Source organism: Pseudopipra pipra, chromosome 1, assembly GCF_036250125.1.
Source record: "Pseudopipra pipra isolate bDixPip1 chromosome 1, bDixPip1.hap1, whole genome shotgun sequence".
NCBI lineage: Eukaryota > Metazoa > Chordata > Aves > Passeriformes > Pipridae > Pseudopipra > Pseudopipra pipra.
The window spans coordinates 46,591,471-46,608,703 of NC_087549.1; positions in this window are offsets into that span (position 1 = coordinate 46,591,471).

Sequence of the window (17,233 nt, forward strand, 5' to 3'; positions counted from 1 at the left end):
CTAGAGTTTTCAGAATTCATCCTTTGTCATGCAGGTCCAAAAGGTTAAAAATAACTGTACCTCCTGAGACTTTTCCCTGGGCTATGGTCTTCCCTGGGATTCTGTAAGCTTTTTCCACCCAAACTGGGTCAGCTTCCATGCCTAATTTTAAAATCTCTGGGATCCAACGCTTTATAAAAATCAATGAGAACTTTCCCATTATATAATCCCAGCAGCCATATATGATATACTCTGGCCTGATTCTGCTTAAGCTTGATTTTATATATTGAAATGGCGATTATTAGTTTTAAAGAGAAGTGAGCTTCTTGTGGAATATTATGGGGAAAATTCTTATTGAACTTAGGAAATTAACTTTTAAACTAAAGGTCGAGAAAGTACATTTTCCTATGTTTGCTCTTACTCTCTGAAAATGTAATTACAAGAAATGGTAATGGAGATTACAAATATCTTTACAAATACTGTTTTTCTAGACATTTTGATACCAGAGTCATTCCTGCAGCCAGCCTACAAAGTCTGGGAAGAACTCAAGCAATATTAAATAATATAGGACACCATAACTGTCAGATCAATGAATAAACCAAATTTATTTCAGTATTTATGTAAAATACCTAATTGCTTTTCCAAAGTCTGCTTTTTTGCTATAATGCCTGCAAAATATTTGACAACTCTGACTGCTTGCATGCTGCCCAATGTCTGTCCTACCCACCTGTTGTTGTGCTCTGGCTTTCTTTATAATATCCAGCCGTTTCTTGACTTAAACTGGGTATTGGAATAAGAATTTTTTTGATCTGCTTTTATGCAGCACCTAGCACAGTGTCATCCTGATGCATGGCAGGAACTAGAAGATGCTCTTGCAAAGCAAATTAACAGTGTCTTTGGGATTTGGAAATGACACGAAGAATTATTCAAGATTCAGCTCCAGAAAGTAAATCACAAAGTCAAATTGTTAATGATAGCTATGACAGCAATGCATGGTTTGGAATTTCATTGGAAAGAATTTGACAAATACTTTAGATAATGAACAAAGTAATAAAAAAATCAATGTCTGTTCCCAGATAATTTGTGAAAAGGAAAAGGAGTTTATTTATCAAATATATTGTTTCTGCAAATAGTTCACCTCATGATTTCAGAGGGGAAATAGGTAGGAAGACAAAATGAGCTTAACAAAACAAACATTGGTTTATATGTCAATATTCTTGTAAATGACAATGACAGAAGGGAAATGGAGCTAATATGATATGGGAACAAAATAATTTCTAAACTGAAAATTTTGTTGTGACTCTTCCAAATCTTTCCAAAATGACAAATCCAAGAATCACCTAGTGCACTCTGATATTGGACATTGAACTGCAGGAGAGCCCTGGCTATACTGCTCCAGTAGTGCTTCCCAGAATTCCTATCTTTCGAATCACCATACGGCGCTATATACTTCCATTTAGTCTCTGTTTGTCTGTGACAAATGACTGTTTGGGAAACAAACAGGCATATTTCCGTATTCCAGGTGAACAGCAGCCTGTCTCACAGCAGATTTCCTTATGACTTTTTAAGGACAACATTAATATCATTTATAGTTATCTTAATCATTCCCTTTGACAGAAACAACCGCAGAAGAGGGAAACTGTCCGAGAGATTGACTCTGCCGGGCTAGTGACTTCTCCCTTAATTAGGAAGCCAGAGGCATATGTCTGAAACCTGTCTGGTATAGAGCTGGGCAGGTTTAAAAACCCAGACATCTATCATTTTAAGACTCAGCTGCCCCCAACCCTAGCCAAGGAGCAAGTATGTCTGTGTGACGTGTCACATCCTTTCTTCAGTGGCACTGACTTTCACAGCAGCTCCCCTCCCCACCTTCCAAGGTTTTCATTTCAGTCTGATGAATAACTGTGCTGGTTTTGGCTGGGGTAGAGTTAATTTTCTTCACAGTAGCTGGTAAGGGGCTATGGTTTGGATTTGTGCTGTAAACAGTGTTGATAACTCAGGGATGTTTTAGCTATTGCTGAGCTCTTACACAGAATCAAGGCCTTTTCTGCCTCTCACCCCAACCCACCAGTGAGCAGGCTGGGGGTGCTTAGGTGGTTGGGAGGGGACACAGCCAGCTGACCAGAAGGGTATCCCAGACTGTATGGCGTCATGGTCAGCATGTAGAGCTGGGGAAAGTAGGAGGAAGGGGGAGATGTTCGGAGTGATGCAGTTTGTCTTCCCAAGTCACTATTAGATGTGATGGAGCCCGGCTTTCCTAGGGATGGCTGAACACCTGCCTGCCCATGGGAAATGCTGAATGAGTTCCTTGTGTTGCTTTGCTTGTGTGCGTGGCTTTTGCTTTACCTATGAAACTGCTTTTATCTCAACCAACGAGTTTTCTCACTTGTACCATCCCAATTTTTTCCCCCCATCCCACAGGGGGACTGAGTGAGAGGCTGCATGGGGCTTAGTTGCCAGCTGGGGTTTGCAGGCAGAGAGGAACAGCTGCTCCAAAGAGGTACAATAACTTGTTTTGTTTCCAACCGGAGCTGTCATGTTTTTTTGTGGGTTATTTTTAGTCTGATCAGATGTGGGAGAGGAAACAGGTAACACCATAGCAGCGATCAGGATGGAAAGCAAAGCCAGGGGAGTACAGAAAGCCCAGCTGAGCTCAGAACCTCCTTCCCTGCAAAAACACCAGTTTATGACCTGGGAAAGCAAAGCATTCCAGTGACTGTGTACGTGGGGAGAGTGGCGGAGGGAGGGTTGGTGGGGTCCTGCCAGTGCCATTCGCTGTCCCCTCGGTGTAGACACTCCTTCTCACTTCTGTGGGAAATGTAAGAGCATGACGTTCAAGGTTTGCATTCTCATCTCCCATCTCCTCCCCGAGCAGGGCTGCTGGCATTGCTGTGGCAGGGCTGGCAGCTGCCAAGCACAGCATGCCAGCACCGGCAGAACTTTACGCCCAGGGAAGTTCCACCACACAATCCACTGCTGAAGAGCAAAGCGGGGTAGTGGTCTTCTACTGATGGAATGGCACATGGGAAAGTGGAACCCTCAAGTTGCTCATGGGTCCTGGAGACCTGGCAGGTGAAAGGAGGCCCTGGCCAGGGCTGGCAGCTGCTTGCTGTGATGTCCTCACACCCTGGCTGCTCAGCCATGGGCTTCGGCAGTGCTTGCTGCTCCCCTGGTGGCTCAGGAGCAATCCCAGAGCTGACCTCTTGAGATCTATGGCTACCCCTTAGATCTCCATGTTTTATTCTAAAAACAGCATCTCATTAGATTCTAGTGGGGGAGACACTATCTCTGGAAAAAGAATTTTCTCTGCCAAATACCAGGACCCTAAATGAGAATGCGACTGCAGCTGGAGAATAAGCTGAGTATCATGAACCCCTCAGGATGTCTCTTCTTTCCCATTAAACCCCTAAAACTAGGCAACATGTATCTGGGAGTTTTATTTTCCTCCTTTCCGCAGTATTATCTTCCATTAGTAGTAATAATCTTTTAGGGATGTGTTTTCATTTTATGAGTATCCTACTGTGCAGAAAGACAGGTAAGCATGGTCTGTCTCCTCAAGAAACCCTGTTTTCAGTGAGGGGAAATGACATTAAAGAAGACAGGTGACGCTGAGCTCTCCAACCTCAGCTCTACATTTGCTCACAACGCGGCAAATACTTTTTTTTTAGGATCTTAGAGGGTAGGGAGGGGGCATTTACATAACTTAGTAATAAATACCCACAATATTCAACTCATTTTGGGGTGTCAGAGCGATTTCTGCCATTATGCCCATGCAAAGTCAAGATTCCCTACAGCAGGGAGCTGAGTAACAGTGCTTGGCAGCAGACAGCAGGCACTGAACATTGCTATAATCAATGAAGGTTTATGCAATAACTGGCTTGTAATAGTATTTAAGTCTGAGATATCTGTGGAAAACGCCAATTCAAAGAACTTTCTGTCCTCAGTACTTTAGACTGAGGACAGAAACTGAACACACAGTTTCAACTGTTCATTGAAACTGAACACAGAGCATTTAGTACTCTCGAGTTCATTTAAAGCCCATGCCAAGTTATGGCCCCAAATTCACATTTAAAGCACCAAAGAAAAGGAAATCTGACTTTCAAATAGTGACTGTAAGTTTTAGTTTTAAAGGTAGTAATGAAATGCCCATGGAGGGGAACTGTGTATCATATCCTCTTTCACTGGTTTCAGACATACTCCTTGGCTTGAAGAAAAACAAAAGCAAAAAGCTGGGAAAGCTGTTACAGGAGGGATTGGCTTCAGTTTGTTGAGGTTACACAAGTCTCACCCTGACTGCTCTTGTTCTCCAGGAGGCTAAGTGCTTATCTTAAATGTGAGGGAGGCTCTCCAGGTGCAGCAGCCACTCAGGATAGATAGCAAAGATACAGTAAGGATCTTAAAACACAGACAAACAAAACCCAAAGAAACACAGTCCTGGCCTGTCCAGAAATAAGACTTTATCTTTTATCTGACCTGATGTGTGGAAATAATGTTTTCCATACTATCATTTCTCCTTCAGAGACAAATGAAGTACCTAAAGGGACCCTACAGGAAAGATGGAGAGAGACTATTTACAAGAACCTGGAGTGACAGGCTTCACACTTAGGGAGAGCAGGTTTAGATTAGATGTTAGGAAGAAATTCTATACTGTGATGGTGGTGAGGAACTGGACCAGGTTGCCCAGACAAGTTGTGGATGTCCCATCCCTGGCAGTTTTCAAGGGCAGATTGAACAAGGCTCTCGCAACCTGGTCTAGTGGAAGGTGTCCCTGCCCATGGCAGGGGGGTTGGAATGAGATGATCTTTAAGGCCCCTTCCAACTCAGACCATTCTATGATTTTATGAATTTCCTTCTACAGACTCCATCTTGTCATCTGCACTTTGCTTTTCCTTGCACAGTCTGAATTTACTCTTCCTAAGGATCAATGAGCACAAAGATCAAATAGCACAGTGCAGGGGAATCTGGCAAGCCTCATCCTCCTGCTGGGTGAAGTATGACATCTCACTGTACCTGATGGCAAACTCCATATTTTGATAGATTTAGATGTTAAATGCCAGTTTAAATGGTGGCACAGAGTTTCAAGCATCTATAACTTATTGGGAATCAGTAAGTGCCTAAGTCTCTTCATGCTAAATCTCAAGCTCCTAGTTAGAGAAGTCTGGCCTTTCCATACAATATTAAAACTTGTAGTTCTTTGGGCATTTTTAAAATTGCTTTTTAAGTGTTTGTTTTACCAACAGGTGACGTGGAAGCCCAACCTAAAGCTGTTTCCATCTGCAGCAGTCCTTCAGCTGAGCTTCACAGCCTTCTAGAAGATCCATAACGCCTGGTGCCTGTGTGCGATGGTTTGATACAGTGTGTCACGCAGTTTGGATGTCTTTCTCCTCTGTATCTGAGTGCCTGGACCACTCCTCAGGCTGATGCCCTGGGTGTGAGTGACCCACAGCACCCACACTTCTTGGGCTCCCTGCAATGCATCCTGGCATTGGCTTCGCAAAGGGGCTTTGCAGGTAAACTGCTATAGATCCCTTGGGATTGATGTTAGCTCCCTGCAGCATGAGCTGTCCCCTCCCAGAATCCCACCTCCTTCACATCCCAGTGTTTCAGCCTTCCACTTTGGTTACACTGGGGTAACGCACAGGTAAAGCTGACAAAAGATCTGAAAACCAGCTATTCTTTACAGTGGTGGGTACAGAAACAAAACTTCTTTGCAGGTAGACTTTTGCCATCTTGCTTGGACCTGCCATCAAATGGGACATCCTCTTGCTAAAGGATGCCCTCCCTGCCTCTAGGACTGTAAACCTTCAGCAATCAAAAACTGTGAGCTAAATTCTCTCAAGAGAATCAAGGTGAAAAGGCTGCCCTCCCCCACCCCAGTCGTTAGATTATTAAAAAAAAAAAGTGCCTTTATTTTCTTTACCATTTCTCAACTTTTGCACTGTCTGTGCATCAACGTAATTTGAAAACTCAACATTTAACACATCCAGAAATTAGCACCTCGCCTTGCCTGCTCAAGGAGGGAGTCTGCACACACCGAAGACAAGGGAAATCCATATCATGCAGCAGTTTGGACTTTGTTCTCTACAACAGCCTCATCTCTCCCCTATACTTGCTCATGTGTAATGGTTCCAATATGAAGACGGAAGTATATTCTTTATGCACCACAAAATTATTTTTCAATACATATTTATGTGAACTGCAAGCATCTTTAAAAGAAAATTGTCATTACAGTGTCAACCATCTCACTAACTGCTGGAAAACCCCTAACCTAAGCAGTGCTTTTTATAATTCAGCACATTAATTATATTTAGAATCCTTAATTATCTCTTTTCCATAGTCAACTCTAATAAGTTCCAAACATTTAAAAATAATTTTAAATAATGCCACTTTCTTTGCATATTTTCAATCAACTGCACAAATATCTAAATTAGCTGGTGATTATACAACATTTGGTTACTTTAAAAACTGGCAATTAATTGTCCAATGCAACATTTTCTTTTTTAGTCTCCATCGTCCCTCTCCCTCACTGCCCTGGTACTGGGATGGGGTCCCAGCTTTCCTTTGCCCCCTGGCTGCCTGGGCATCCTTCCTGGTCCCCGAGCCTGGGTGAGGGTCCCAGCCCCACTTAATGTGGAGGTGGTGGTTGCTGCTGCAATGGTCGCCCTGCTGCATCTGTGGAGGCACCACCTCCACCATCCCACCACACCTTATTATTCTAGGTGACTCCACTAAAATTAGTACTCACTAGTTTTAGGAGCAACTACAATTGATATTGGCTCTTGGGTAGTAAGAGGTTCTGGGTCTCAGTGTGTGAGCTACTTCAACCAGGCGTCTTCTTTGCAGGAACATTTGACTGTATTAAATCCTTGCACACTCCAAGCAGCCACAGGCACAAGATGAACACAAATAAACTACAAGTGAAAATAGAAATGGTGAGCAGCAATATGTTTAAGACTCAGACATACTCATGTACTAGCACTTTTTAGTTATACACACTGTCAGCAGTCATGCTACTTGACTAACTGGCCAAAAGGATGTCTTTTTAATTAAGAATTTTCACTACGAACGTCTTTGAAATTTTGCAAACTTCAAATTGTAAAATTGTCTTTAAAAAAAATTTAGTTTACCATAGTTTCTTTTTTTAAATATTAAAAAGGGATATATTACTTTGGTTTATGTTTGTTTTGTTATTTTTCTTTTAAGAATGACCCTCCCACAAGTATTTTAACTTAAAAATATGTTACCTCAGCAGATCAATACATGTTTTATTAACAGTTCTCGTGATGCTCAAAAATTTTCAGTGAAATGAAATTCCATCCAGTAGAGAACTTTTGGGAAGAAGAATCACATCCCACTTACATTAAAAGAACAAATGATTTTATATGCCTGACTTTTTTTTTTTTTTTAATAAGCTGTTTTTTGGTGTGGATTTTTTGATGGGAGGGAGACAGAGGATTGAGGGAGACAGGTGAATAAGAGGACTAGGAGTGTGCAGGGGAAACTTTTCAAAGAAAAGGGGAGAAAATATCAGAAAGAAATGATAATATGTGGTGTTTTCATTGATAACTTAATTTCTCCTTTTGCTTTACTGGTGCAGGTAGCACAGAGTAGCTGCATAAAGCACAAACAAATAAAGACTCCCCATACAGAAAATAGGTGATGCTGCTGAGAGTCTTCAGATAAATATGATGATGGCATGAAAAGGGGGAAAAAAATCAATGTAATCTCTTTCTAAAAGTCAGAAGGAACAACTCATTCTGGACAGTTTTACATTTGTTAGAGAGAACTTCTCTTCCTTAATTACCATTGGGATTTTTTCCTAGGGGACTTTCTGAAGTGATCTGCCCAGGCAGGTTCCACCTTACTACTTAGATATCCTCTTTGTGCTTGCTTAATACATGGATTTAATAGCATTTTCTGACGGGACAGAGATGAGGTAATCACAAGTTGAATGTGAGCTATGCCACATCCCTTTATGTGGCCTCAGGCTGGTCACTTAGCCTTGCTAGGCAGAGGGACCCTCATTGCCTGTTCACCTTTGTAAAATACTTTGACAACTTTGGATGAAAAAAGAGTGCTTTTATTTGGAGATTGCTCTATGCTGGCTCTGTGGCAAAAAAAAAAAAAAAAGGTGATAATAAAACAGGGACTGAGTTTGCCCTTGGGGTAGTCAAAAGAAGATGAACATTTGAAGATAGTTGAAATATTTTCTGGCAGATCTTCTCATGTGAAAGAGGGAACGTGGAAGCAAAGAGGAAATATGCCTAACAGGAACAGAAAAGAGATTTGTGTCTTGGGACTTTCTTTTCTGTGCCAGGACTTCTATGATGCAGGTCTCTCCCCTCTTACCATCCTTTAAATTGCTCCGTACTGGGGATTTCTTACTGTTATGCGAGTGAAGACTCTCACAAGGATATGTGTGAGCAAACTCTCAAAAACTGACAGACCAGAAAGCCTCTACGGCTCCTGTGGGTGGTGAACCTGGAGCAATGTTGAAGAGAGCCAAGAGCCAGAGAATGGAGGAAATCGAACTACACATGTGGGCAGATGAGCAAAAAACAAAGCCTCTCAAATATTGTTTCAGTATCTGTCTCTCGTGGCAGCAAAGAGGCAAAAAATGGCTAAGAAAAATTATGATACACTGGAAAATTCAGGATAGATACTTAAGTGGAAGAGGATTAGGTGAGCTGGTGATCAGAAAGAAAATACCAATCCTGACATGATAATGCACAGATATATTTCTACTGAAAGGACTGAGAATAAAAGTAAAGGCCAGGGTACCTACTCTAGAAATAAAAGCTATTTAACCTGTGTGAGCAGAAAGGAAATATAGTATGTGTCTAGAACTCCTTAGGCTTCTTCATTACTATGAGAAAAATAATAGTACCATTTTACAGAGAGGTAAACTAATTGCCAAGTGAATCAAGTTTCTTGCTGTCATCACACAATATATCTGACTCATACCTAGCCATGGATCAGGTCATTCACCTGTCAATTTGTGTGTCAGCTTCTAAGCAAATACTTTGATTACAATGAAGGACTGTACAATTCACTCTGCCAAGGATGACTGCAAGGCACCCATGGCATCCTTCTCTAGCCGGTTGATGGCAACATTAGTCTGTCTAGGCAAGGAGTTCCCAAAGTCTGGCACGTGAAGTCTTTATTCACAGCCTGCAAAAGAGATTTTAAAAATTCTGTTTGTATCCCAGAGTTATCTTGTTTTGTATCCCCCCTCATGAAGGAAACTGTGGGTATACCATCTGTTTTTGCTTTTCACATTGTGTGGCTACTAATGTTCGCACAAAGTCGGCAATGGTGGGAATATTACTTTCTGGGTCTTTCACTGTTTTCCTTGTGTTTTGAACTCATTTTACACTGTGTTAATAGCAAGATACAAGGCAGCAGAGACTTAGACTAACTGACTACCTGTTCATGTGAGTGCATCTCTGCATGTTGCTTTTTCTGCCTCTGATTCCTATAAAGTGCTTTTTCCCTGTGGAATTATATTTTAAGTTGTGTTATAAAGCTGATGCACGTTTCCCCTAACCCCAGGTTATTTGCACTGGGTTTTGGCTATAGAGAAAACTCAAAGGGTAGATGTGCAACTAAACAACTCAGATGAGATACAGACCACTATGAAATATATTATTAAGTAAAACGACATTTGATTTGTAGCTGTGAGACCATCCCCTTTTGACATTCAAGGGAGCACAGCTATGGGCTGCCTTGAAAGCCTCCACACATCGATGGTTTTTCTGTTGCTAGGAGGAAGGGTTTTGAAGTGGGAGGAGAAGCAGAGACCCTCTAGTCAACAGAAGGATCCTCATGTAAGGGTCAAGAGGGAGCAGAACTCAGAAAGAGAAAAAATTCAGCTGACCATACTGTGCTATTCTCTATTCACTTTAATACCTACATGTAATGATATGCTTTAAAGCTAAACCTCAGGAATGTCAGGAGTTTTTTTCTCATGGTGGCATCCCATGTAGGCAGAATCTCTCAAGTTCTCCCTTTAAAACAGATAGATGAATAAAGACTTGCCTTGCAGAAATTTCCTCTGGATTTGAGCTTGTTGGTGTGTTGTTTACTCAAATGATTTATGGACTGGAGATTAGTGAAGTCATAGCAACACAGAAATTGCCAAGTGAAAATAAAAACAGCCCTGTGTATTCTTATTGAACATAATCAAGGAGGCAGCTGACAGACAGGTTTTTTTTTCTTGTTATGTAGAGACTTGGTATAAGACAGAGCCGATTTTCACCTTTCAAAACTCTTTGAGCAATGTCTGGCATTCCAATAACTAGCATGATAAACTTGAACTCACCAAGTAACGGGGCATTTTGTATCCTGCCATACCTTATATATAACCCTCAAAGACTTTTTTCCTTCTAGAGAAATGAACATGTCCTCCTAGGACACAAGGGCTCAGAAAAGACTCATTTCCAGCACTGCCACAGACTTGCTCTCAAGTCACACACGGTGAGATTTGTCTTTCAGTAAAGCTAGTGAAGAGCCATGGGTCTGAGCTAAGCTCATTCCCTGGCACCTCTAAAGACCCCAAGGAGGGCTTGTACACCCCTGAGCAGGAGCAGCATCTTATAAAATAAGATGTGCATCTGGAGGACTGCAGAGGGACCCCACAGGAATATCTTTTGGAGATAGGTTAGGGTCCTTCCCCTCTCCTTCTGAAGCCTTTCCTTACTTTTCTAACCACAAAAGTGGGATAATCAGTATGATTGAGTATTATGCCACTGTAGCACATCAAAATGACAGTGCTGCCTCACACTGAGGAAAAACAGGGCAGAATAAATGTTACCCTGTTTGTGGGTTCAACCACTGTATAAAACTCCTTTGCCAGGCACTGCAGAAGAGGACTCCCTCTTACTTTACGTTTTCTGTTTTTGCACAACAGTGTACACAACAGGGTAATATTTGTCATCACTGGATATTGCTGCTGCAATGAAGTTAATAGCTCACTCCAGAGTGGCCAAGCTTGAAATCTGACCTCAGGATGCTTTTACCTTGGCGTGACAGGGAAGTGGCATGTTGACGGCTTCTTTTGACACATTCATGAGTGGCCTTGTGAGAAAGTAGCAAGACTTTGGTATCACTTAGGCTATGGTGGAATTATTTATTTGCTTGTATGCAAACAAAGAGCTTCCCTTTACTTAAATCCCATTCAGGAAAGGTAGGTAAGTAGAGAGGAATGAAGAGTGTCTGTGGGCCTGGAAAACAAAAGAGGAACAGATAACAGTATCTATGAAAGCTGTCAAACTCTAGACTAGTGCAAGATCAGGGGAGATGTATGTCAAGACCAGTGAGAAGAGCAATTTGTTGAAGTGGCAATTTAGGGGCAGAAGTATCAGTCCAAGAACTAAAGTGAAAATGTACATCAATATCTTGTTGGTCTTTCTATATATAGCTGAGTAAAAGCACATTACCTGAAAAGGAAAGAGAAAGGACAATACTTTTTGACAAGTTCAGGGTCTACAAAGACTTTGATACAGGCAAATGCTGTGGTCCTTTGGGGGACAGTCAGATCTTGAAAGTCAAGGATCCAGTTGAGAAGTTGCCTGTCAAATACAAAACAACACTTCTTGTGGGGATGCACATAGCAGATAACCAAGAAGATGGTGATCTGGCAGAGATGCAGATCTGCTAGTAGGAAGCAGAGGTGAGTGCCCAAACCAAGCTGTATGAAGATGGGCCACCTTGCATGTCTTAAAATCAACGCCTTAGAATGCAATCAGAAGAGATTTCCTTTGCTTTGTAAATCTCTGTATGAGCTAGCAGGACCTCTGATGTAAGGCTCTTGTGAAAATGGATTATCCATGCTCTAACCCTTCAGTGTTGTCTGGGAGACAGTCGTCTCCTCCATTAAATACGACACTTCTGACTCCACTGGACTATTTGCAGCAGAAGCCAATGTGTATAAGCACAGTTCCAGACAGGTTACAGGTTATCCTACCACATAGCATTTCCCTGTCTCACACTGCAGTTGTTTTGGTCTCACCGCCTCTCCGTAGGTGGAACTCTGCCAGGATGGCTCAGTGAAGTGACATTACCTTTACCCAGTTCTTATTGTAACAAGAAGGAATAACATCTTTTTTACTCAGTGCTGACACAGTGGAATACTGCCAAACCCCTGGAAAGCCTCCAAATCGGCACATTTCTCCTTCTCATTAAAAAATAATACAGTACTACCAAAACAGAAAACACTGGTGACAAAAACATATTTTTCCCACAATTTGAAATCCCAGTTTACATGTAAAATAAACATTGAATACAGATTTAATTCGCTTTTTACATCTTCTGACGGTGTATAATAGGAATAACACCTCTTTTAAAGTAAACTAGAAAAAAGGCAGACTTTCATGCACTGAATAAAGATCTCAGCTCACAATTTTGGCTTCCTCGGCACATAGCGCTAGTTTAGTTCCTAATTTCCTCTCAAGTGACTTAATGGTACTGTATTGCTTAATTATAGCAGTTGCAAACTCCATCCTCTAAGAAATATCACTGGGACCCAAACATCTGCAAGATTTTGAAGGAGGAAGATACCACATAAAATACCCATTTTTGTATTATTTTGCGTTTATTAGTCCTTCACACAGTGTAGCTACTAAGCAGACAGAACAAGGCAACATTTAAATAAGGAACAATGTAATGAAATATAAGACATTAAGCTACACAAACTCTCTCTTCTTTGAAGACTTAGGCTACAGGAGGAAGCACTTGCATGTAACATGAGTTTTTAAAAAGCAAAATACAGGTGAACCAGAGATCCTAAAAGTGGCCTAAATCTACTGGGTCATCTTAGTCCACTCCTCCCCTGGCCAGTGAACATTGTTCTCAACTGCTTATTTATTGCTGTTGTGCTACATCTTTTTTTGAATGTCCCAAGCAGAATTCCCCTCAACACAAAACTTGTTTTGATGAGAGCAGGGCAGACATCACCGGAAAGGAAATAGCATTTGCCTGATCACAGTCCCTACAATATTTGAAACCTTAAAGCTTGATGAGTAGGAAGAAATTTGAAAATGCTTAAATGTAGTTGCTGTTGCTATAGAAACTATTTCCTGGGCTTACATACACCCCGTGCATTTGTCCCTGGCTACCCAAAAGAGGGCCCATGGGTCTGTGAATGGAGAAGGTGGGGGAACCCATCAGAGGTACCACAAGATCATATTGTTCATATTGCCTTCTCTGGAAATGGTGTTGAAATATAGACAATTGGAGAGTGCCGATCTACTACTAATGGAGGAGAGGAAAAGAAGCATCAAGATCCAGAGAGCTAAATTAATCCTGACAGAGCTCCAGTGAACAAAGGAGGTACAAAGGAATTTGTCTTTTGCTGTCTGAAGAGCTTGGTCTGTGTGACCCACCTGCCCAGACGTTTCCTAAAGGCATCCGATTTTTCAAACTTCATTATGAAAAATGTTAACGACTTATCTTAAGAGTTTTCTCTGTAGTTTCTGAAAGTGATCAAATAGACAACAGCTAGAGAATTCTCCCATTTCCTTGTGTTTATTCTTACTTTTGGAATAGGTGGATGAGAGACTCATGGAAGAACAAGAGAAGGAATGTTGGCAATGGAGAGAAAACAGCCCATGGCATTCCCAGAACTTTGTCTCTTCTCTCTGTGTGTTTTGTCAAGTTATTAAAATGTTAAAACTGAACAGGTAGTGCTTCCCTTCCCCATCGCCTTCCGCAAGCACAGTGTTAAAGTGGCCTGTTTTGAAAGGTGGCTTTGTTTGTCTAAGCTGTGGGTATGCAATTGCAGCGAGGTCAATGAGAGGTCAGGCAATGCCAGTCAACCGGCAGGTCAGGCGATTTCTTTTCTGTTCCCTGGAAAGATAAGTACTTACCTCTCAGCAATCACATTTCTTGTAGGAAGGAAGGAATCTGAATGGGGAATGAGGATAAGAATTTATGCATGTGGCTCCTATTAATTGTTAGCTTGGGTTGTGGGTATTAAAATTTGCCAAGGCTTTTTAAAAAGTGCATACTGCCATTAATAGAGCAGCAGCACAGCTCTCCCCCTTCAAAATGCAAAAATGAAATAAATAAACACACAAATCCCCTAAAATAGCTGATGACATCTAACCCCAGTCGGTCTTCTGCTTTGCCAAAACTGTCAGTTAGACATAAGGAGCCTGTTGCTGCTGGTGCCTCTGCTGTTGGTCTTTTTGCTCCACTCTTTTCTCCAAAGACTTTCTCTGGAACAGCAAACTGTTACCATAAGACATATTGAATAACTGTCTTCTGAAAAACAGTTTCAATTCCCTTTCACTTCTTAAGAAAACTCACTATGGCGAGGAACTTACACACTTACCTTCACATTTTTTAATGAAGACACCTAAATGTTCTCAGCATTTTTCAGAACTGTGCTTCTCCTGGAAGGAAGAAAGATTATTCTATCTTCATAAGAAAATATTCTTATATATTATTAATAAACTCTTTAATAGAATTTTCCTACCTTCCTGTTACATGGCTGATGTTCAATGAATGAATTGAGCCGAACAAGACTGGAAGAAAATAGACAAGTTTCACACAGGTGTTTCCAAAGGGAGTGGACTGGCCTTCATGTCCCTTCTCCTCTTCCAGGGAAGAAGAGTAAGCCTTGTGGTTTTAGAAACAGCAAATTTATGAGCAGCTGAATTGGGGAGAGAAAAAAGTAGCCCCACAGGCAGCTCATCGAGCCAAGCCTGCCTTCCTACTGCTTTGCAGCTCTCTCTCTGCTTGCTGCCCTGCCTTGCTGCCCACCAGCCACGGAGCAGACCAGTGGGAGCCGGACTCCTGGAGCCGGGGCTAGGGCTGGAGCAGGCTGCCCGGGCAGGAGGCTGGGGACCAGCCGCAGAGCTAGCACAGACAGCCCACCTCTCTCCCCCTCTGCCGGCACTGATCAGGGTTTTTCTTCTCTATCCAGCTGTTCATTTTTATGAAACTTGTAGGAACTTAATATCTTTGAGACTTCTATTGCTCTTTTCAAATTTGTCTGAAAGTCACTAATAGGTTGGAGAATTACTGGGGGAGGACTGACTGACAGAAGTCCTGGCTGTGGAAGCTTTGTTTCCTTCTGAAATAGGGCTGAAAGCGCTGAGCTGGTGGGAAAGCATGTGCCACCTTCTTTGATACAGACTCCTTTTGTATGTCATTTGGATCCCTGCCCTATTTAATATACACCTTTTGAGCATGGACACCTATTACACAGCTAGGTTAGCTGTACATAAATCTGTTGCCTATTCAGCTTGTCATCCCGCTTCTGGGAAAATGTTACCACTGATAAAGAGTGCATTTTTTTAAAGGCTCATAAGTCAAAGGTGTACCAACTTTCAGCAGAGTTCTTTCATGAATCCTGAAAGTGTACATGGCATCCCCTTTTTCTTACAGTGTGTTTCTGCTGGAGAGTTGTTCCAAATAGTTTTTATTAATAATTATTATAATTTTAATACTATTAAAATGAGAGGAAGAGTGTGTTGTTTACCTCCAGGCTTTTTGCAAAAAGTAGTCTGACTGATTTTTATGTGCCCTCTCTTAAAATCATGCAAGTGGCATCCTGGAATGTGCCATGGAATAAGGGGGAAAAAGGGCTGCATAAAGTATAGGCATAATGAAATAATGAACACGAATTTCTAGGTTTTCACACTTTTCTTTCATTCCACTTGATTCATAAGGACAAGAATAAATGTCTTCCTCGTTTTTGCTGGAGATCACCTTGGCTGACTAAAGGAGAACACTTCAGAACAATCAGATTTATCAGCCTTTAGTTTAGATGCTGAATAATAGAGATCTTTTCTCCTAACTGATTTTGGGTATGGTAAAGAGATACCATGAAACAATAATTAATAGCTTTAAATCCTTTGACTTGAAGTATGTTACCCTCTTTTTTTCAGGTTTAGTTTCTTTAGTTAAGCTTTTGACAGTAATACTGGCTCTGCAGTCAGCTGCAAACAATCCTGAAAAGTCAAGACAGACACAGTTTACCCTTTAGAACAAAAATTTAAGAACCTTTTGCCCAGCCCACCTTACTAACACATAATAAAAATAAATATATAGATTAAACCCCCCCACATTTTTCCCTCCTGTTTTCAGGTCAATTTTTACTCTGCCTATTTCTAGCTCCCACTATAAATACATATTAATGTACATGCTCAGTACACACATTCAGTGTTTTTTTTCTCTCTGCCGTTCAGTCTCTCGCAACTGACTTTTCTTGGCTTCCAGGTTATATTAAGGCTTTTGACTTTGTGGCTGTAGGGAGAAATCTCAGAGGTTAGCAAGGGAGGGTTGTGAATAGAGTCAGCCAGAAATACTGACAGTAAGGCAGAGGTGGGTAGCAAGGGGCAGAAGAATTGACTACTGGTGAAGCTGGGGATTAAAAACATATAATTGAGGAAAAAACAGCGGAATGTGAGATTCTCCGAAATGCTCTCTGACGTAAAATCAGAGCCCAATAAAGACTGAAATAAAAAAGTTCTGACTTGCTCTGTTTTATGTAAAATTCCCTCTTTACCTTTCAGATGCAGATCAGGTACGGGGTGTTTTCTCTCCTTCTGTTTTTTTAAAAGCCAAATTAAATCCATAGTTGTTTTATAGAGAAAATTGTAAGCTAGGGGGGTTCATAAAAAGACCTATAGAATGAGAGTTTTATTCTTTTGACAGGGAGCTTACAGGAGTTGCTGCATAGCTTCAGCTATCACAACCTTCCTCCTGCAATAATTTTTACTGACCTCGGCTCCAATTTTATGCTCATTACTCAGGAAAACTGCTCATTGTTTTTACTGGCAGCTTTGTCCGAGTATGAAATCCAAAAGGAAGCTTTGGAACTGCAAAGACATTGTAGAAATTCATAACCATTGAATTAATTTAAACCAAAAGCCAGAGCAGCAATACTGCAAAGTGTCTGAGAGCTTGGGACAGCAAAGACGTCTGTAGCCAGGCACCCTCTTACTTGACTGAACGTCCCCAGGGCTGACCTGGATGTCCTACCCTAAAATGCTGGGGGATGCCTGAGACATTAAGAGCCATGTGTTAAGTGACTTTGCAACATGAATACAGGCCTTGCACGAGTAAAATCTGCAATAAATGAGTGCCGTGGCGTTCCTGAATGTAAAACAGTGCGTTGGGGCATAAGTGATTTGCATCTGAGAAGATGTGTCTGGCATAGAAAATGAATGTAGTAAAGGATTGTTCAACAGCTCCACTCGAGTTCAAGAACCCATCAGAGAGGAAAGGGCTGGGGCCAGAGTGTGCT